Raw genomic sequence first — 22625 nt, forward strand, 5'->3', positions numbered from 1 at the left:
CTGTCCAGTTCTGTATCTCCGGCGAGCGCTCCGTTTCTCGCCTCGGAGGCATTTTCCAGCTGCCTCACTAAGAACAGACCCAGGGCAGAGCACGTCTCCCGCTGCCGCCAAGGGTCTGTGCTCCCCAGAAAGGCGCGTGCCACGGTGCTGCGGGCCCTGCATAGCACCGAGAGGCGTTTGACTTTTTTATTTCCCAAAGACCGGTTGTGGTTTTTACAGCCAGTTCCCACGCTCAGAGCCCAGGGGAGCCGGGCCGCAGCACTGAAGTGCGTCAGGACTCCGCAGCGGGGCTGTTTGCCTGCCCTCTGCGTGGGGAGAAGGACGTGAAGCCCCGTGGCAGGGCACGCAGCAGCTCGTCGTGCCTGTGGTCCCCAGGCTGAGAGCCTGCGGGGCCAGGCTTTGCCCGGGCACTGCTGGCAGCGGGACCGAGGGTACCTGGGGATCCCACTGCCTCTTGCCCGGGGAGAGGATTTTCTGCCTGCCGTTGCCAGCAGCACAGTGGCATCTCCTCTCTGATAGGGATCGAGCTGGCTCTTGTGCTATGGACATCTGCTCCTGCAGGCAGGGATGCTGCTATTCCGTTAGCAATGCCAACTGGGTGCCCCCAGCCCCTGGCACCCCGTGGCCCAAGCAGCTCCAGCGCTGCTCCCCACCTGCCTGAATGACTCTCACCATGGTTTTCGGACTTGACTGCTGGCAGTCAGACTCGCAAGCGCCTTCAGGCACAGCCAAGGGAATTTAGCTTTCAGGCTTGCAGGGGGGGTCTTGTCTGAAAAAAACAATAAAATTACATACATTTATAAACACACACACAGAGCCTGAGCCAGAGGAGACCAGGCAGAGGGCTGCAGCAGGGAGGTGGTGCGGGGTGTAGCGCACTGGCTGCTCTGGTGCTAGCTCCAGTGTGCCCATCACCATGGTGTTTGGTCACAGGGCAGTGACCTCCCTTTGCTCAGCTCTGGTACTTGGGATCCAGAGGTGTGGGAGGTTTCTATTGTCTCAAGGAGGAAAAGGGGAGATACAGGGGTTAAATTGGCCCCCAGGCAGGGTGGTGCATCCCTTGCAGGAGGTGTGACAGTGCCACCCTACCCTGAGACCAGAGCTACCTACAGCAGCGAGACCTGGCACAGGCTACAGAGAGCATCAGCACAGAAGTGTTGTACAGCAAATGAATTAAGCGAATTGAGGAGCAAGTCAGGAGGGCAACCACAGCGGGAGAGAGTGACATTAAGAGTCAGAGAGGGATGTGGAAGTCACAGGTCAAGCTTTGAAAATAAGAGAAGCATCATCAGAGTAGCTCAGCCCCTCCCCAGATGGTTTGTGCCAACTTCCCAATGCCCAGAAGGTGCAGAGCGGAGCGAAGGCCATGCCAGCCCTCCCATGGGGGTCTTTCCATGGGAGACACAGGGCCGGTACCATGCCCTGGGGACCCCAGCACAAAACATCCCTGCAAACAGTGGTAATATGGGCAGCAAAGGTTTTCATAAGCGTTACTGAAGCACCGGATGCTTCCCATCCTTCCTGGCTGCCACCAGGACTGGTGGCACCGCACCGGCAAGCAGCTTCCTGGCCCACCCAGCCTTGGCAGCATCTCCAAGGTGGATGAGCCGAGATTTGCATGCTTGATTTGTTAAAGCACTTAAGGAGTCTTCAGGGATCAAAGTCACTACAAGATGATAAAAAATAAGCGACAGGAACCTGGAGCACCGACAGGGAAAAGAATGGATTTGCTTTTCTTCCAGCAATGTGCCAATCTAGAAGAACCAACCTGAAACATCTGTGCTCGTGGGGAGGGGGGATTTTTTGCGAGTTTCAGCTTTCTATTCCTCTTCAAACAAAACATTTGTGTTCCTTTCTCCACAGCAGGTTTCAGGAGCTTTGATTTGTTAGTTTCTCATCTCTAACCCATTTTGCCTTTATAACTTTGAAACCAAAACATTTTTTTAAAAGCTTTTTGCTTTTGTTTTGCTTTTTTAGAAGAGCCAAAGCAAAATGCTTCTTTGCGAGCTTCCCCTCCCACCAGTGTTTAACCAACATTTTCAGTGAGCTCAATATGAAACCACAAAAAAGCAACACACAAAACCGAGAGGCCCGAAGCTGAAGGCAGGGTGACGCGCTCGCCTCCACCTCCCCCGGGAGAGGCAGGGATGCGTCGAGATCCTCGGCTTCAGCCCACTGGAGGAAAGTGCCAAGCTGAGCGCAGCCGACAAAGCTGCGTAAAGTGGCATGTTAAGCGCAGAAACGTCAGTTTGAGCCTTGCTGCCAGGACTGACAACAACTCAATCAGTGGTTCAACAGACGGCAGACAGGTGGAGGGGGGGGTCTCCGTGTTCCTGGGCAGCTATTAACATTGCCAATCTGAAAGAGCTTCTTAATTGACTCTAGTTACCTTTTTTTCATGCTGTAATTAAAAGAGCTAATTCAACACGCACAGGTTAAAATAAATATACTAATAACTAAGTCCAACAAGGTATTTGCAGCACACTACAGTGTCTCGTCAATCAAAGGGAGGAATCAAGTCTTTCACTGTTAAAAAGCTTTAAAAAAGAAAAGAAGAGAGAAAATTACTTCTTTTCTGTGTAAAGTCTCAGGCTGTGCTAATACAGGATTTCTCCCAGCCTGGGACGTGCCACCCAGACGCACACACGCCCCCAGCCCCACCACCCAAAGTGACCCAGTGCTGCTCAGATCCCCCCGCGGGGAAGCCACGTATCCGTGCTGAGGCTCCAAGTCCCTCATTAATGAGTTTGCCCAATGCTCTGCTGCACTGCTGCCTGCCACACAGTTTATTATCCACACTCATTTTTTAATCTTCGATGTTTTGTGAACTGGATAATATTTTTTTTCAAGTCACTATGTGATTAAAGCAGATGGACGGAGCAGCAGAAAAGCATCTCAGAGTGGTCAGCATCTCAGCTCAGTGATTTTTATGGCTGGTGAAGATGGGAGAAAAAAAAACAAGTCCAAAGAATAAACTCTTTTTCTCTCCTTTGTTGAAATTTACAGTGTGTTCCTTTGCAGTTTAATCAGGGGCAAGAGAGAAGGGGCCGAGTTCCAGCATTGCTCTTCAGGTAACCGTGGGCTATGTGTCAAAGCCAGACAGTACTTCTCACTTGGTTTTTTTTAATAAGTATTAATAAAAAAGCACTTAATAAAATAGCTTAAAAGAGGTAGCAAAAAAAAAAACCCAAACAGGAGGAGATGTGCTTAGGGCAAGGAGGGGAGGCTGCCTGTGAAACATGCTCTGCTCCTCCCCTACTTGCAGGACTGATGGGAGCCCCAAGGGGAGCTCCATGACAGGCACCGTGTGTTGGGACGCAGGGAGGAGGACAAGGGCTTATTCAGCACTTCCAACCCTTCCCATCCCACCAGGCTCTGCTTTTCCCCCCAGCGCCCTGGGCTGTGTCTGGCAGGCAGCCGGCTCTCCCCTTCCACCAAGGCAGGAGCAGAGTTACGAGCCCCCTGCGGGAGAGACATTTATACCCACCGACTCCCCCACCCTCTTCATCAATCCCTGCACTTGCTCAGCTCCCTGGATCGCCAGACGCATGCACAGCGCAAAATGCCAGGTTTGACACAGACACCTTTGCCTGCAAGGGGGTGAGGGTGACCGGAGGAGAGGGGGCCCTTCACCTCCCTGCACCCGGCAGCCCCCCCGGCTCTCTGCCCGCAGCCCTTGGCTGCACTGCCCCGGGCTACTGCCTTCCCCCATTCCCATCAGGCCTTATCGTGCTTAATTTTACTCCTTCTCTCACTAACTGCCCTCCCTCTCTTATCTCTGTTTCAGAGTCAATTTTTTACTCTCTCCCTTTTTTCTTCCTTATCGCTCACTCACTCCTTTTTTTTTTTATTATTTTTTAAAATACTTTCTGCCTTCTGTGCTTCTCTCTCGCTCTCCTGCCATTTCTCTCTGTCAAGTGCTCTTCTCTCCCCGCCACGTCTGTGCTTGCTGCGGTCCCCTCCCTGCACACGCATTTCTCCCCCACATCTACACCTCCCTTCTCCCCTGGCAGGGTCTCATCCTGCTCCCTCCGTGGTGAGCAACGCAGTGGCACGGAGGGAAAGACCTTCCAGCTCCGCCTGCATTTCTCCTTTCTCCCTTTCCTTCCCTCTCTTCCCCTACACTCCTGCCTTGTCCCCCTTTTCCCACCTCCCCCTTTCCTCACTCTCCACATGCTCTCCAGACCGTTTGCCATGAGACAGGGCACGGGCTCTGCAGTGTCATCCCTGCCACCAGTTTTTTGCAGGACGCGGCAGAGGAGGAAGGCTTTGCGGTGCAGGGGCTCAACCTCCCACAGGAGGTGGCTGGGGGACAGCTCTGCTCCCCACCTCCCTGGCCCCGCCGTGGGTCCACGCAGCTCCTCCAGGAAAAGTGGGCCTATTGCTTTCCTCTCCTTTTTCTGGGTCTGTATCTGCATGCTTATGATAGATTTACTGTGATTCTATCGGTTTATGATTAAAACCCATAAATTTTACTAGGCCTTTTTCTTATTTTCCATAATCCGCAGGATTCAAGGCAATCAAATTTTAACTGGAAAGCATGGGCTGTGCAGTTAGGTCCCGGTGTAATGGGGAACGGTTCATTTCCCAATCCACCCCCATTACTGGTGGTACTGAAGAAATATTGCCCTGTGAATGAGATTTTTCCTCAATTCCCTTTAAAACAATATCCTCACCTGAGCAAAGGATCAGGGAAACAATACGAACCTCGACCAAAGTACAGTGCCCCCACCACTGCATTTTGTTCCCATCCCGAGGTTTCCAAGCGGAGTTTCCCAGTGGAAACTGAGTGCTGGGGGTCTCAGGGGTCTCTGGCTGCTCACCCAGCCTGGGGTGAGCAGGGTGGCAGTCATGGGTCCCCATCACCTGCTCCATCCCAGCCACTCGTCACCAGGCAGCGGGTAGCTCCAGCCTCTCCAGAGATTTCATCATGTGCCCGTTACGATCCAGGTAATAAGACTTTTCATTCAAATGAGCAAATTTATTCCAGTGTCACTTTAATAACAAAATCAATAAAACTACACTTCCCAGCAGGGCTTTATCATATGCTAAAACTACAGCATATTGCCTGAATATACTAAATTCTCTCCCTGAAATAAAGTGCAAAGTTTAGAAGACAGATGACACCATTTGCAGCACTAGTAGGATAATACCCTAATAAATCTACGGCCACCTGGGCACTTCAGAGTTGTCACACACTGCACTCGGTGGCCAATGGGAACTTCACAACGACAGCGAGAGCAGGAATGAGACCTTTGCGCTCCTCGTGCTCGTGGTGCAGACATGGGGAGCGTGGGCTCTGGAGCACACCCCTGTGTCAGAGCAGTGAGACATCCGCATGGACAGACCAGCCGGAGCAGAGTGCGCACGTGTGAGCATCACGGACCTGGTTATCAGTTTGGGTTACCTTATCTGTGGTGACTTTCTCCAAAAGAACCGGTTCTGATCGGGTGGAAGGTGATCATCCAGCTTGGGGACCAGCCGCTCCATGTGGTGGGGACCAGATCGGCCTCTCCCAGCAGAGCTCCTCGGTGTCACCACTAAGCTAGAAAAGAGATTGGACAGTCAGGAAACACTGCCAGACCTGCAAGCCCAAGAGTCAGCATCGCTCTGGGACAGGCAGCTGCCCGAGGAAGCGACCACGTAAAAGGACAGTCCTGCGTGCGGCTGTGCAGCCCCCTGCGCAGGATCCCACCCCTGAGCCCTGGGCTGGGCTCTGCGTCTGCTCTCCCATGGGCACCTCCCTCTCGCTCCCGCCCCACCTCGCCATCCCCCTCAATTACCGCCTGCCGCTTCATCGCCGTTGCCCGTATCGCTACACTGCAGCACCTTGCCTGACATGAGATTATGGCTCTTTCCTCCTCCATCATCCTTCCCAGACCATCATCCATCAGCTCTCCAAACCCTGCCCTGCTCCCAGCCGTTCCCGTCTGCCAGTCAGCCATCTCCCACCAGCTCTCTCCTCCTCGTCCCGCCAGCTCGTGCTTCCCAAGCCTATCAGTGTTCCCCAGCCTTGAGTGCTGTGAAACTAATTAGCTCGCTACAAAGATTGAGGAATAATTAGGGACTCCACTGAAAGCACGAAACTAGGGCATCTCGCCTTAAATAAACACGAGGAGGTGTCTCTCCGCTCCGCTGATGGCCTGCGGTTGCTTCAAGCAAATGATTACATGACTCGCCGTCCCTTGGCTCCCCCTCCAGGCACGTTCACCAGAGATGCCTCTGCCTCCACCTTGCCCCTCAGACAGGCGCTTCCTGGCTTTTTGGCTTGTGTCCCTGCCACTAGAGCTAGCTCCTCCCTGGAGCTCCACAGCTAGCCAGGCACGGAAGCAAGCAGGCAGCTTTCCCAGAGATGCTGGGGCTGCTGGTTTGGGCCCTGCCTTCTCAGTGGTCCACCCAGCTGTCCCTGGAGGAAAGCTAAAACCAAGCATGGAAAATAGTTAGCAAGGAAAACATTTGCAAAATTTCTTTTCCAGTTGCCTCCGCTGGGTAGAAGAGACGCTAAAACAGCTTTTTCCCTGGGCAGCCCCACTGTAATGGGCAGGAGTCTGCCCTGCCCCATACTGGAGCCCCTAAAGAAGAGGGTGATACAAGAGGAGGAGGATCTGGGGACTACACAGGCAATCCTTCCTCACACACAGACCATCCTGGGGACCCCACACTTGGGCATGTTGAAGTCACACTCAGGGGCTCCCTGCAAACCCATGTCTCCCCCCGAGGAAACACCCACCCCTCCTGCCTCCTCGAGGTGATGAGCAGGAGACGGAGTTGGAGGCAGCCACAGAATGAGGTGACTCTGACCTTCACCACTCACTCGTCTCCCCTGTGCTGCAAACGATCCCACCTCCAGCCATTGTCTGTGCCTGAAGTGCTCCACACAGTTTTGTCACTTACTAATGATATTTAATAACAACCTGACACTCAGCCTTGCGTCTCACTCAGAGACCTGAGGCAGCCACGCTGGAAGCCTGACTAACGTCCCCAGCTGTTTGGGGAGGAACGATGCTTGCTGCCTCCTGGGGAAGGTGGGAAAGGGCATGGGGTGGCGGTGTGGGAGAACACTGCTTTAAGCCCTTCAGAAGAGTCCCCCCCCAGCTCCTGCTCCTTCTGAGCCTGCTCAGCCCAGGCTGAGCATCCCCCCTCCTGTTCTCAGCCCACCCCTCATGCCCTCACCCATGGTGAGGAGAACTGGTGGCCACATCAGGAAAGGACAAGTTCTCATCTTAGGCACCGAGCAGTGAAGGACCTCATGGAGACTACGTCACTTTTCACGAAGCCACAGCCCCTGCCATCAGAGGCTTTATGGCCCCAATGGGTTTGTTTTGTTCTTCTAGTGCTTCAAATCCACAGCCACAGACGGGGCAGGGAAAGAGTGTTGGGAAGGGGGTCCTAAACCAGCAGCCTACGTCAAACCTGAGGGCACCATTTCAGCATCAGGTTCCTGACGCAGACTGCAGGGTGTATGTACCTGCACCCATGCTGGAGGCTGCACCCCAGCCCAGCTGTGCTGGGGAAAGGAAACCTAAACCTCATCTAGCCACAGCTCCTCCTCGGTCATCCAGAGAGGTGAGGAATCAGGTGTCCATCACACATGGGAGGTTCCCTTCCCATACACAAGGACACAGGCTTGGGGAAGATGAAAAACCTTGGCTTTCCCTTGTATGAGAGTTTGGGGACTAGGGAAGGCCTGCACCCTGAGAAGGGTCATGCTCCAGGGCTGTGTCCTTCAGGAGCGTGTCCCCAGGAATGGCTCCAAGCAGGTGGCTATAGCAGAGGGAGGCCCATGCGAGTACAGAATAACCCTAATTACGCTCCTTCTGTACAATCCCCGCCAGCCACAGGCAACCTGAAGTTAAAGAGCTTCTGAGCCACACAGCATCTCTGCACCATTTTACTAGTCCTTAACAAACCTGAAGTCGGCTGATTGCATTTTTTAACCTGCCGATGGCCCTGGCCACCAGCAATTGTTGGGTGCCATCCCCAGGTAGATCCTGCTGGGTGCTTGGTTTGTGCCAGCCGCCAGCGAGGTGCATTTGCTCAGCACAGCCTGCACTCTGCATAGAAAACCTGCCCTGCAAATGCAGTCCTGACGCTTTTTCCCCAGCTCTGAAGGGTTAGGGCTTTGCCGGAGCAGGTAGGCAGAATGGGCAGGGCTGCCTGCTATCCCTGTGTCTGCAGCAACAGCTGCTCCCTTCTCCTGGGTGGCTGCTTAAAGGGATGATGCCGAGGTCGATTAGACCCAACCCCAGACCTGCCTTTTCTTTCTCTTTTCTTTTTTCCAGGGCTCACAAGTGGTGACAACTCAAACAGGTGAGAATTCAGGACAAAAAGCAAGAGTGAAGGGTTCAAATGCCTTCATCTAACAACCCTTCCCAGGCAGACTGGCGAGGCAGCTCACCTGCCCATTGCGACCCACTCCAGAAACTATGGGAGAAGAGACCCAAAGCTTTTTAAATTGCCATGCTTCTCTTTCTTCGTGTAACCAGAGAGCATGGTTTCACACTCACAATGTCTGCTCACAGCACATAAGTCCTTCGTGGCAGAGCCATTTTTGGGATAAAACCTCTACCCGTGCCATCTTACTCACCTCTGAAAACAGAGGCAGGGCCCTGGGCCAAACCTCCTTTGTTCTGTACCAAGACCCAGAGAGCAGAAGAGTCCCCGGGCATCGCTGCAGCCTGGCGGAGGGCTGCCACCGTGCAGAAAGAGGCAGGAGTAGATGAGTAAGAGGCAGCAGGCTCTCCAGCCCCCTCCATAGAAAGCATCTCCGATGGGATGCTCTTGAAGCACAACTGCCAAACCTCTCCACATCCCAGGTGTCTCCAGACCCACGCACCCTGAGCTACCAGTAAGGCTGGGTTGTCAGGATCCCAGTAACAGCACCGAAGTTGAGAGTATTTTCCAAAAGCAGAAGTGTGATGAGAAGAGACACAAAATCACCTCAGATAAATGATCTTGCCCAGTGACAAGAGGTCTGGCTCTGGCACCTTCAAAGGCGGATGAGAAGTGCCCTGAAAGCTGGGGGTGGTTTGGGATCAGCATAGAACCAGGAGGTTCCTTCTGGCACACGGCGCTCACAGATGGATTGCTGCTCGAGGCAGCAAACAGATACATCTTTATCCTGCAGTGCAAGTGGAGCTGTTCTTGTCTTTCAAACACACACCTAATCATTTTTAAGATCTCTGCTTTAGAGCTATCTTTTTGATAAAACTAATCATGGGCTTAAATTACAGATAAATACCTGATATTAAAGGAACAGTTTGAAAAGGAGGAAAGGGGTAGTTTAATGGTGCTCATTTTCTCTGCTTTTCTATAGCACACATCTTGGGCTATTTAACTGTAGAGCTTATGAAGCTTCATTCTGACAACCCTCCTTTCTTTCTGATGTGGCTTCCACAAATGTTTCCCCTGGTTTCTTTACCCACTACACTGCTGTTAGCTGGATTATTGCAGCAGTCACCGCATCTCCAGCTGAGACAAGGAAGCAGGCACGCAAAGAGCTGTATGAACACACACAAAGGAATAAACTCGGTGCTTAAAAGGCTGGACCCAAAAGCATCTAACATGGGGAATGAGGGACACCTAGGTGCCTGCGAGGCATCTGGGCTATAATAATTCAACAAAGAAGAGCAGTTGAAAAAAAAAGTAATAATCAAAGCGGCACGTGGCTGAAGAGCCAGGATGAGGACAGAGGTCTGTGCCAGCAGAAGTCTCCTGCCTGCACCGCTGCCGGTCCTCGTGCTGCTGGGGATGGAGGACGGAGCAGCTGCTGTCAGGCTGGCAGGAACGATCCAGCTCTAGGTGCTTTTAAGCACTGCACAATTCAGGCTCACGCCGGCTTCCTCTGCTCTGCGGGGAACAATGGCTTTGATCAACAGAAGATTGCTGAGTTAATTGTAATGATATTCTAATAAAGCTGGGGAGATTAATTACGGCTCTTTATCAGAGCTGGCCTTCTGCCAAGGGTTCGCGAAATTGTTTTCCTCTGTTTCTTGTCATTTGAATTTAGGAGAAGAAAGGAGGAAGTTGGGTGCCTTTTTTTCCTCCAGCAATCAGGAGGGTGGCCTCGTGCCCTGCTCACGCTCACAGCTCGGCGTGTGCACGGAGGGGAGCGGGGGGCGTGCAGGCAGAGAACGCAAATGGAGAGCGACAGAGCAAACCAATTAGACGTGACGCAGCACGCTTAACGCTCCCAGTCAATAAGTGACTTGGTGCAGAGAAGCACAAAGGAACGAGGCGATGCTGCGGGGACACAGACATCGTCCCGCAGAGGGTAAACCTGGGGCACGTTACACCTTCCCAGGCTGGGAGGGGTGAACAACCTGCTCACCTTGAGGGCTCCAAGCAGTGGCGCTGACATCAGGCAGGGTGAAGGCAGCTCTCTTTCCAGAAAACCTTCATGGTGGCCTTCATTCTTGCTCGTACCGCAAGCAAGTATCCAGAGAGCAGCCCCAGCCCTGCTAAGTGGCCTTGAGGAAAGTGAGACACAAACCTTCCTATTTCACTTGACAAATAGCTGCTTTTTCCGGGGAAGATTTAGCAGTTCCCAGGCAGGTGAGAGACAGACCTGCAGAGGAATGATCCGGGCTGGAAGGCAGCAGATCGATTAGGCAGAGCTGCCTGCTCTCGCTCACCAGGGAAGGGAGAAGAGGCCCTCCCTGCAGCTGGCTGGCACCTGATATGCTGGGGGAAGAAGCTGCAAGTCAAACCAGGAAAGGAAACGTGCTCCTCACACAAACCAGAGGCAAAGCCGAGGATTACAATAATACCACTTGCTTTTAAGCAGGCAGCAGAGCAGTGCTGGGAAACTTCCTACCAACAGGTCGGGGCTCGCCACTCTGAGGAGGAAAAATGCCGCCATGTAACCCATGTCCTTCAGCGCTCTGAGGGGCACGCGTGGGACACGCAGGTGCACCAGGTCCATTTTCCTGAACGGCTCTAGGAAGGTGACACATGGCTACTGCTCATGAACCATGAAGTCTAGATTAAAATTTTAAGTATTATTCCTGCCAAACAGAACCTAAACAGGTTTAACGCATCAGAGACATCCTCACACAGGACCAGCACGCAGCACAGTGCTGAGCCCTTCCCCTGCCAAGCACAAGCCATAACACCCACCTCCCGCTGCTGAAACGCGGCCAGGCTGATGTCTACCGAACTGCCGCGTGCCAGCTCCAACCGAATTGGAGAGGGCTGGCACAGCAAGTGCCAATGTATTCATTCAGGCTGAAAATTTGGCAAGAGAAGGCAAGGGGCACCAACCGCCACGTGCAACACAGCCGCTCGCCATCTCCAACTGCCTTTCCAAAGCAACGTGGGAACATCCGGCATGTCTCGCCTGCTGAAGGACCAGACCACAACAGCAACCTCCACTCTGTGCTAGACCAGAGGACTTAAAGCAAAGTCAGAACAGGGTAAGAGTAAGGGTCATGTTTTGTACTATCATCCTGATAACGGTCTAGATGATTCTTTAGGGTTTTCAATGACCCATAAAACTACCTCACATCCAAAATATTTGCTCCAACTGAGAGGAAAAAATGCTGATGTAAATACTTTTCTTCTGGAACATGACAGAAAAAATCATTCATTTAGGCTTTTGTAAAGACTATTGAGTTTGGCAAAATGTTCCTCCATGGGTAAGATAACTGGAAAAAAGTTTCAAACGCATTTGAAAGCCCTACTTTTTTTGAGATAAGGAAACTCCACTTTTCCCATTTCAGAACAAATCCTTACACTAAATCTCCATTTATCTTAAATACAAAGAAACAAACAAAATTATTAACAAAAAATTAACAGAACAATTACCAACAAGATCAGCACCGGAGAGCAAAGTGTTGCAGAACCGCATTCATTACCTTCCATCCCAAGAAAATTTGCCCTTTTATATGGATTCTGGATGACCAAAGCACTTCAGCAGCTCAAGATACTCCTTAAAAAGAAAATCTCATTTCCAGCTGCCTCGAGACCTTATCCCTGACTGTGACGGGTCTGGTAGGACTCAGGACTGCCGGCACCAGGGTGGCACGGCCAGAGGCCGGGCACATACCCGGTGGCACCTGCCGCTCCGGCACACACTACCCAAGATTCCCCATAAATAAAATCATCGGCATCGGCTCTTGTGTTCATTTCACAGGCGGCTGCTCTGCTGACAGGTTTCACACGCCGCTACCGTGTCTCGTCAGCTTTATACTCTCAGGCCAAAAGCGGCTCACCAGCTCCAATGTATATACATAAAAATAAATGGCTCAGAAACCCTGATAAAGTGACAGATAACATAATGGGACCTGGCTTCGGAAAATAAGCTTGTTTATGGAACCTCTGTGCCTCCAAATTTGATTTATGTCGTGTGGGCTGTCTCTTGGCGAGGGTTTGGGGAGGAGCGCTTGCTCGTCCTCACTTCCCATGGGTGGCAGGGGGACAGCTGCTGGTTAAGAGCTGCCTTTAGGGCTCCGGCCCCAAGACCGGCAGCAACAGCGTCAGGAGCAGAGAGATGAGCTTCCCGCAGGATTTGGTTGATGTGATCTTCCTCCAGTTCCCTCAGGAGCTCAGTGTTTTCACTAGCAGCCGTCCCAGCCGGCTCCCATACCTGTCCCCCCTGCCCACCTCAGGGAAGCTCTCTTCCTCCTCTCTAACCCTCCTCCCACACCACTCCCCTCTCCTGGGGCTTTCTGGGCTTGCCCGCGCTGTCTGCAACCTGGAGGTAGCTGCAAAGAGCTCAGGGCTTCAACAGCCCACAAAGCATACGAAGTAAAACCAGACAGTGCCTAAAGGAGAGCATGTGAGCTTCAAAGAGGAGAGCTCCTGATGGCTCAAGCAGGTTCTCCTGGTAGCCCCTTTGCTCTGGGCTGCAGATGGTCCTTATTCAATCTCTTGTTAGAAGAGCTTCCTTGCAAACAGGGATAATCCTTCGTTTGATGTTTGCTCCCTTGGATATCACTGTTCACAGCGAGCACTGCAATTTTTGTTTATTCTTGCCAAGCCGTGTTTATTCTTGAGCCGCTTTGATTGTTACAGTGAAGGCTGGGATGGCTCTTTTCAGTCAAAGTGCCTGTTTCCAGGGGGCTAATAATGAGAGACTGTCAATCTGGAGATACAAGGGGAAAAAAATCACAGCCCCTCCTCTCACAGGAAACAATCAGCCACTGCCAGACCCCACGCTTTGTACTTCTCAGTCTTTGATATGCGGCTGGAAGATCCTTACCTCCAGCCCCAGGTGGACCTGCCAAAAGGATGCTGGCCCCAACACCTTTCCTACAGAGGCTCTCAGGAAAAGCCTCACAGCCGTAATATATAAATGCTGTGAGAGACAGGCTCGAACAGCCTCATGGCTTGTTTGCGCAGCCTGAACCCTGTGCCACGCACACGATCCGTGAGTGGTGAGCCCAGCAGAGCCTGCCAGGCGGAGCCGGGCTGCTGGGACGGACGCAGCAGAGCTCCCACCCCAGTGAAGCTCTTCCGAGGAACTCACAGGTCCAGAGAGTTCAAGCCGCACATGGTGGGTTGCGGTAATTTGCTGCAATTTCCTACGTGGTGATTGATGCACTCGGCAGCTCCTGTCCTGAGCCCAGGCTCCCACGTGTGGAGCAAATCCCTGGATAACCGCTGCCAAGCACGAACCACCCTGTGAGAGGAAGAATTACCCCTGCAAGACGCAGGATCACAGCACGTACGTGCCGCGGCAGAGCAGGCTCGGATGGCAACCACGTGGCTCCCTGTCTGTTGTTCCCGTCTCCAGCCCTTCATCCCATTCACGTTTTAATCAAACCTTACATTATGCTGCCATTTGTCTGGAGCTTAGTACTAAGGAGGACTGTGGGGGAGGTTTCCCCTCAAATTAAATAATTAAAAATGTTTTTCTCAGGCTAAATAATTTTAATCCCACCCCCCTCCCCCCAGCAGACCAGTGCCAATAAATATTTAATACATTCCTTGCTTCGCTGCATCCAGAGTGTTGCCATTTTAGAAATCATTTTATTGTGTGTATTTTTCTTCTTTTAATTACAGTCACTCAGTATCAAACCGCTTCAATAAATAATCAAAGTCAGGGGAGAGACAGGGCAGCCGTGACGCTTCAGGAGACGCGTGCTGTGCTGCCGGCACGGGGAGGTATGCAGGGGAGGGATGTATCCCATGCCGGCAGCCACCGCCGCTCCTGCTTGGGGCTGACATCTGACTCCCACCTTAACACTGCAACCAGCTCCTTTGGGGTCACCAAAATAACACCCCGGGAAGGCCAGCGGAGGCTGCCTGCCCCAGCACAAAGGTCCACACGGCCAGTACCCTCTCTGGCAGGGGCCAGCAGTGACTGCCTGGGGATGGGTGTAAAAGCCGGCCAACCGTGCACTGATACCTCCCCAGGACACTCCTCCAGCCACTGGCAATCTGCGGCTGAGGGACTTTCTGAGTCAGGCATCCTATCTCTCCTTTAAAAGCCCTCAGTGGATTATTTTTTTCCCCAGGAATTTCTCTAATTACAAGGATAGCCCAAGCGCTTCTTAACTGTTCTCTGTCCAAACCACCCACTGATTTGCAGTGCCAGCAGGTACAGATGCCCTCCATGCTGGCAGCAATAAGTAGGTTGCCTGTGACGCTGGGTACAGAAAGAGGGGGACTACGCGGGAGCAGATGTCAGAAACTGCCCCCCCGCCATGCTCTTGGAAGCTGGAAAGCTGGGAGCCCCAGCCCTTCGCTGCATGACCAGATCCTGCCGCTCCCACAGCCGTCCCCAAAGCCACCGGGCTCACAACCCCTGGCAAGGAGAGGGTTACCATCTCCAGCAGCCGCCACCGCAGCCAGCCTGGTGAATGGTATTAGCAAAAATGAATAGAAATACTACATGAAGCTAATAAGATCTGAGGGGAGCTCCTTAGACAAGTTGATTTCCAAATTGGACTGACTTTAACCTCACATAAATAAAAATGAACGCTTATAAAACATGGTGGAAAAATCCATAAGGGCAGATGAAGGCATTTATGCATTTTTATCTCCCTCTTGCACTTGCGGTCCAGAACAGGGCTCCACGTGCTGCTCAGGATCACCATGAACCTGCCCGTGGTCTGGATTAGCCCAGGCAGGTAGTGTCTGGGGCCAGACTCATTCTGCAATAGCAAATGCTGCCCTGGGCTGTCCCTCAGCCACCAGCAAGGTTCAGGGACAGCGAAACTCCCTTGGGCCGGCTGCCTCCAACCCTTCGCTCCAGGCACAGTGGAGTGGGCAGCAAGCAGGAAAGGGCAGGGGCTCAAGCTGAGATGTACAAACCCAGCGCAAAGCAAGCCCCCATCTCTGGTACCCAAATTCTCCTTTTCACTAAACCTGGAGGAACGTAACAACCCCACCCAGTCTGCCAAACTCAGCTTGAATTCACCGCTGCTTCTGTAAAGCATGGCAGCAGGACAGACACACATCACACATGCATGGAGCCAGGAGGATCACAAAAGCTTATATTTCTTTAGGCAACCACTGCTTAAAAATGGCACTGCCCCAAAGGTCTTCAACCTAAGCAGAAGATAAAAAGAATCAGAAGGAGAAAACGAGGTCGCTGCCTGACAGACAGGTGGTTCCCACCCTTGCACCCAAGCCATTGTCACCAATTTGGGACAGAGGTTGGCAAAGGAGGGGCGAAGGGTAGGGACACATTTTTTGCAAGGTGCATCTAGGAGCTCCTCTTCAAGCAAGAGGCACTGGGGCAGAAAGCAGAGCGCTGTGTGCTGGGAGACAGTGAGTGCTGGCAGAGGCTGTCACCAGAGCTGAGTGACAGCGAGAAACCGTGTGTGGAGAGGGACTATGAGGTTAACAGGAGAGAAAGCTGCGAAAGGGCTGGAGAGCAGAGACAGGTGACTGCTGTTTGCCAGCAGGAACCAGCAAAACCAAGTAAAGCACGGGTGACACAAGCAAAATGACAGGCGAGGAAAATGATCCTTGCAGCAGAGTTCTGAACAGGCAGGAGTGGGAGAAGATTGCATTTGTCAAGGACAGAGAAAAGGATGTTGCAGGAATTGAGCCGTGAGATGATGACACTCCAGGTGAGGGTTTTAGCTGTACCTTAGCAACCTGATGCAAGGGAACGAGACAGGCCGAGCAGAGTCATCTGACCCGCAGGCAACACCGAGCTGGCCCCTGGATTAGGGTAACCTTCAGTTCCCTATGTGGAGCTTGCACACGGATGCTGAGATCCAGGTCCAGGCAGCACAGGAGGTGATGGCGACTGAGGATGGGCTCTGGGGAGCTGTTCCTGAACCCAGTCCTCTGCCGGCATGAGGAAGATAAGATTTTCTTATCTTCAGACAGACAAGACAAACAAAGAGGTAGACAGAAAACCAGGAAAGAGGATTTGGGTTGCCGAGGGAGGACAGGTCTTCAAGAGGTCTGGGGGATGAGGGGTCACGAGGGAAGCATTCTGCCGGTGTGGAGCTGTTGCCAGGGACAGCTTATCAGCATCAGGGAAAGCAGGGCACGGGGCCAGCCTTGTGCTGGAACCAGAGCAGAAGAGCCAGCCAGCAGTCATCGACAGCGTGTTCAAAGAGCTACAGGAATTGGGGAGGAAAAAAAGGGTGGGCGAGAGTTGATGGGGTCTAAGGTAGAAGGGAAGAAAAGCAGAACTGTCTGGGAAGGGAAGAGCAAAGGGGAGAGAGGTAGGGAATCACAATGCAAGGAAAAAGTCACTGCACCCCCTGGCAAACTCAGCCAAGCCTCCCAGGTGAGAGGCATGAGGAGGCAAAGCCCCAAACCAGCCAGCTCAGAAATCCTGCTAACGGCAGGAACTGCCCTATAAAAAGGGGTCTGGCCTTTAGAAAATTATGTGGGCAATAACAAAGTGGAGCGGCCTTTAACATCCATTTCCTCCACATAAATAACACTGTCTGTAACTTTGGCTTTACAAGCAAATATTTACAGGGCAGAGAATCTACAAGAGATAAACAAAACAATTTCTGAGGTGCCTGGGACAGAGACAAGGAGCTTGGAGATGAGCTCCCCTTGCCCAAGGTGAGCAAAGAGGGATGGGTCCAGGGACCTGGGCAACCAGATGACACCGGGGGCCACGTGCCCCTCTGAAAGCACAGGCGGTCATGTGAGATCTTGATGCTTGTGAGATCTTTTCCCTGCTGCCACGTGCCAGCCCAGAGCTAGTTGTGTGCAGGACCTCACATTCACACGTGCGTTTTGCTGGCAGTCAGGGGAAACTCTCAGCTCTGCTTCTACCTGGAGATAACCTGAGCACGATGGAGGAGCCAAGGTCCAGCAGCTAGAGGTCTGTGTTCACCCATGGCTAGCCTTGGCCAACTCACCATTCACCTGTACCAGCGCCTTTCAGCCCAAGAAGAGGGCAAATATCTGTCTCACGTGTGTTGTACTGGTTATGAGCCTCCCTGCCTCCAGCCCTCCCTGCCATCCTCCCTGGCACCACTTGAACACATTTTTGAGAAATGCATCGCTGCCAAACACCAGCCCTGAGGAACCCATCCCGAAAACATGAGCGCATCCCAGGGAAAGCCTGCTGGTCCCCTTCCTAGCCACCCCCCAACAGCTGGGGGAGCCCTGGACAAATAACAGTGGCAGTGTTTCTGAAATAATATCATGTACAATTTTGGATCCATAAAAAAAGGCAAAGCTTTTTGACGCAATTCAGGAGTGGGAAAATAAACAAACAAACAAACAAAACCAACAAACAACAAATCCAGACCCATGTACTAAATCCTCCACAGGTTTTGTCGCACTGAAATTCGGGCTCAGAGTAACTTTCTAGGAGAGAGGAATTCCCACTGTGTCCCTCCTCTACACTCACCGCTCGTTATCCTCAGCATAGAAATTTTTCCTACCATTTTCAGGAGGTGCTTTGAGCTGTTTTCAGCTCAAAATGCTCTGTGCAGTGAATCCAGATTGGACTTGGTCGGCAGGGGTAACAGGAGGCTGCAAGCAGGAACAAAAACCCCACGCAACTCACATACAACAGAAAGACACTTCCAGCCTTGAAGGGCTCACCACCCTAAGTCCAGACCTTGCAAATGTCTCCTGAGCTTTACTGGTCAAGTTGTATTGAATTCGGCAGCGCGGGGAATTCAGCCCACGAGTGAGCCTGTGCAGGATCAGGACCCTGGTGCACGAGGTGCACAAGCAGGCAGGCAGCTCTGGAGCGCTGCAGGACATGGCACGTTCCAACTCACCTCGCTGCGTTGTACCGAAGCAGATCAAACACAAAAACCCACAAGTGGGTTCTTTCTCTGCAGACACTGTCGTGTCTGAAACAAAGGCCAATTACAAGGGAAGAAGCCTCCCTCTGCCCGGGGGAAATCAGATTGCTGCTTTCGTGTTTGGGCTGCGTCGCTGCCCACGTGCTGGGAGCCAGCGCAGCAGCAGCATGGGATGGGTGGCTCTGCCCATGGCACGACTTGGGGCTTGGGCAAGTCCCCGATCCTCTCATCGGGCACGAGGTGCAGGAGAAGGACTTACAGGGGCTTCGTAGCAGGCTCAGGCAGGGACAGACACGCAGACTGGGACAAAGGCAAGGGAAACTGCTCGTAAAAGCTATGGATTTATCTTTCCCCTCTTCCCCCTAAAATGCACGTTTCATTTCAACCCAGAGAAATAGAGGTTAAATTTGGAAATGAACTTCATTTAAAAAAAAAGTGAAAATGAAAATTTCAAACCTGTTTTGTTGCTTTTTTTTTTTGTTGTTCCTGGGCATTTCTGAAACAGAGTTACTTTTCACTTAGGAAGTGAGCCGGCATGCACAAACAAGAAACAAGATGAAGTGACCCCAAACAAATGAAATGGATTTTCATGGTTAGTTTCTTCCTCGGGGTGTGTATGAGGGGAAAGGGATCACTGTCAGTCTCCCAGAGACATTTTTTAACTGTTCTACTTCAGACACCAGACTGAAAAACTGAATTATTCAGAGAGCTCTAATTGCAGCTCCGAGGTACCCTTCCCTTCCTTCGCACAGTACCATCCTGGCAGAAACTGCTGTTTTCCTACTGCTTTCCCAAGGGATACAGGCTCTACCCACACCCCGAGATCATCATGTACCTATTCCCAACAGCACGACACCTTGGGGGGAAGAGGGTTTTTACAGATGAGCGTGCACAAGTCCATACATGCGCACATAAACTTTGCAGGATGGAAGGAAGAACAAGAAAATAATGAATCCCCTTGCACTCACTAAGTCCAAACAAATAGACTGAAGTGGGAGTCAGATTTGCATTGGTTTGATTGAAGATGTAATTTGCTTCTGAATAAATGTGGTTGCATCCAAATCAAACCTTTAGTCCCTCAGACATTATAACTCTTTCCTTTCTTCCCTCAGGGTTTGCCAACCTTTAAGGCTGACCAAGGATGATGTATTACAAGAAGGAATGGCCTTAAATAAGATAAGGGCAATTTCAGAATAGATATAAGGAAAAACACCCCATAGGGAAGAAAGGGATATTTAAAAAAAGCTGCAAGAAAAGGTGCCATCGCTAGGAATGATCAAGCCAGCCCAGCCCCACATCCCACACAGCATCACCTCAGGATTACGGCATCCCTCACACAGAGAGCTGTGCCCTACATACCACAGGGATGGGGCTCTGTTTTCCCTGCAGCCTCCTGCTCAGAGCACTGGATACCCACCATAGCTCCTTCAATCCGCCCCATGGGTCTCCATCACCATTTCGCCATGGTCACCCGTAGCATAGTACATGATATCATACCCTCAGGACATGCGGAAGACTCACAGGTCTTGGTAAGCTTCATGGTTAGGATGAGCCTCTGACAGAAATCTGGGCACGAATTTAATGCTATTAAAAATGGAAAGTATTTTCCAGAGCCTTTCAGGCCTCGTCCCTGCTGCCTCTCCCCAGTAAAGCCTGGTGAGATTCAAACCCTTCCTCCTTTACTCAAATCTCCCTGGGTCATCACAAACACCACCTGGCTAGAATTGGCACTTAAGTGCCTCCCTCAAGCTGTCTCTGACTGGGTGAACCTGGTCCCTATCAGAGACCTGCTGCATGCTGAGCTCCCTCACTTGTTCTCTTTTCTTTCCTTACAGAACCATATTTATGAAATCCTGCCAAGGTCTCTATCAATTGCTCGGGCAGTCTTGGCCACAGAGCAGCTATCAGAGCAGTGAGGAACCCGTCAGCCTCTCAGGCAGGGAGCAAAGAGGAACCAGGGCCCCAAAAGAACAGATTTGCTGGGCAGCAAAGGGGGATGTAGCCCCCATCCTCGCTAGCCCCATCCCAAGGCACACCATGGTCCTTCCCCTTTGCCTGCCCCCCCATCCACACTGCAGCTCCATCCAGCTGTCAGGCAGCATAGCGCTGAGTAGAGAAGACACAAGCCAGTGCAAGAGAAAGGAGAATAACAGCCACAAAGATGAAAAATTGCACATTATAGCCAGAGAGGAAGTTACTCGCACATTACTGAGCAGCTCTTTGCTCTTCTCTTTGTCTGAAGCCCTGGGGATTTGCAGCCATGCTATGAACACGCAGCAGAGACGTGCATCTCTTGGGCATGAATTCTGCCCCTGCACAAGTTTTCACTGCTCCAACTGCAGCTTCCCAGTGCAGAGTATCCCTGGGAAGAGCACAGATGTTCACAGCCTCAATTTATGTGAGGGAAATCCATCACAAGGCATGAAAGCCTTTCATTCAGGACAATTTGTTGCAGGAGTTATAAACTGAGGTGCTGGGAAGGCAATTGTCAGGCCAGGAGCACTGCAGATCAGCAAGGCGGAGAGGGCTGCCCCTGCAAGAGAGATGAGAGCTACCTAATAAACATTTATTGGGCAGATGAGGCTGTATATAGCATGCCCGCTCCCGAGCTGGGCATGGCGAAGAGAATGGGGCAGGGCTGTGCAGCCTTGTCCCTGGGTGCTCTTTGTAACCTGGAGCCATCACTCAGAAGCAAGGACCACAGTAGAGGCAATGCCAAGGCCCTAGGAAGGGAAAGAGGGAGAGATTGATTATCCCATAAATCAATTGCTGGGCACTGATTACAAAATAAACCACCAGGGCAAAGGTCAAGTGCTTTATTATATCACCAAGCCCACAAGATTTATTTACCATTTGGGCCATCAGTCCCTCTTGCCATCTATTACAGGGAACTGCAGCTCTCCCTTCCCAGGTTCAGGCGTGGCTTCTGCCTACACGCACAACCAGGCGCTGCCCTGCAGCAGCAGCACAAGGCTTTGAGAAAAGATCCAGCAGTCAGGACCAGGCAGGTCCAGACATCAATCCTGTAGGACCTACTTACCCACATCTACAGCACTGGGAAAGGTGACAGACAGGCAGACCAGCCTTGCTGCAGACACCAGCAGTGGCTGAGGGTGGTCAGCAAGTCCTCTATCATCATCAGACTGCCTGGAAGCAAATCATAGGATTGTTTGGGTTGGAAGAGACCTTAAAGATCACCTAGTTCTGACCCCCCTACCCGGGGCAGGGACACCTCCCACCAGACCAGGTTGCTCAAAGCCCCATCCAGCCTGGCCTTGAACACCTCCAGGGATGGGGCACCCACAGCTTCTCTGGGCAACCTGGGCCATTGTCTTACCACCCTCATAGTTAAGAATTTCTTCCTAATATCTAATCTGAATCTCCCCTCTTTCAGTTTAAAACCATTACGCCTTGTGTTATTGCTACACTCCCTCATGAAGAGTCCCTCCCCATCTCTCCTATAGGCCCCCTTCAGGTACTGGAAGGCCATTATAAGGTCTCCCTCACTTCTCCATGGTGGGGGAGACCAGAGGAACATGGTCTCCTCTGCAAAGAGCTACCAGGCCTGGCTGGGCTGCACCATGCAAAGACTCCCACAGTGGGTCGGCCTCTGGGTGCACTTGCCATTTCTCTCTGGGCTTCAGGAAAGACCAAACCCTTTGAGAGGATGAGCAACTTCCCAGCAGGGAAGCAGGGCCTTGCTCCAAATCAGATCTGTACCTGGCCAAGCTTTCCATATCCACTTCTACCATCTGAGCTCTGTATCCATACAGGGAGAGCTGCAGAGACTGTCTCATAGCACTCAACTGGAATTCAGCCTACAAAACTTTATTTCCCCACCACCACCCGCTCCCCTTTCTAACTTTAGATTTTAAACACAGGCAGCAATAAGAGGAATTCCTGGGAGTATTGTTCATCTGTTTCCCATAAGCTGCTTGTCACTGACCATGAAAAGATTTTTCAGTCTGGCTCCCAAAATATAAAAACCCTAAAATGGACATTTTTGAGTCCTTCACATCAACCAAAGGAGAAATAACGTCAGAGCTGTAGGATGTGTGTGCGCGTGTACTCAGAGGCTGGCAAAGACATATCACGGGGGGGAGGAGAGGCACCAGCCCGTGTGCCGTGGGCAGAATGCCTTCTGCCTGCCTCCGACCGCACAGCCCATGCCTGGGGGAGGCAAAGGTGCGAGCCTGGATGCTGCTAGGTGGGCTGCAAGGGGGTGCCAGTGCAGATAGACCAGGCTAGGGCTGTTTCCACTTATGGGTGTTCCCATTGACCGTAGGGCTGTTACCCACACCCCCCTGCATACAGTACTCTGCCAAAATGGTTGCTGCAGTTGGCACTTGCCTGGGACTTTATTTTTCTTTCCAGAAGCGCTGAGTGTTTTGACTCCTATTTTAGCCCATCCGCCAGCAGCAGACAGCAGAGGCTCCA

The 22625-nt window shown here is 52.0% G+C and overlaps 1 long non-coding RNA gene across 1 annotated transcript; it reads right to left on the reverse strand.

Annotated features, from left to right (window-relative positions):
• Positions 1-93: 93 nt before the first annotated feature.
• LOC134520353 (uncharacterized) lies at positions 94-21341 on the reverse strand. Its single transcript, XR_010072424.1, has 3 exons — positions 21229-21341; positions 5408-5545; positions 94-769 (listed from the first exon to the last, which is right to left on the reverse strand). It is a non-coding gene; the product is annotated as an uncharacterized LOC134520353 (long non-coding RNA).
• Between the last annotated feature and the right edge of the window lie 1284 nt (positions 21342-22625).

Source organism: Chroicocephalus ridibundus, chromosome 9, assembly GCF_963924245.1.
Source record: "Chroicocephalus ridibundus chromosome 9, bChrRid1.1, whole genome shotgun sequence".
NCBI classification, from domain to species: domain Eukaryota; kingdom Metazoa; phylum Chordata; class Aves; order Charadriiformes; family Laridae; genus Chroicocephalus; species Chroicocephalus ridibundus.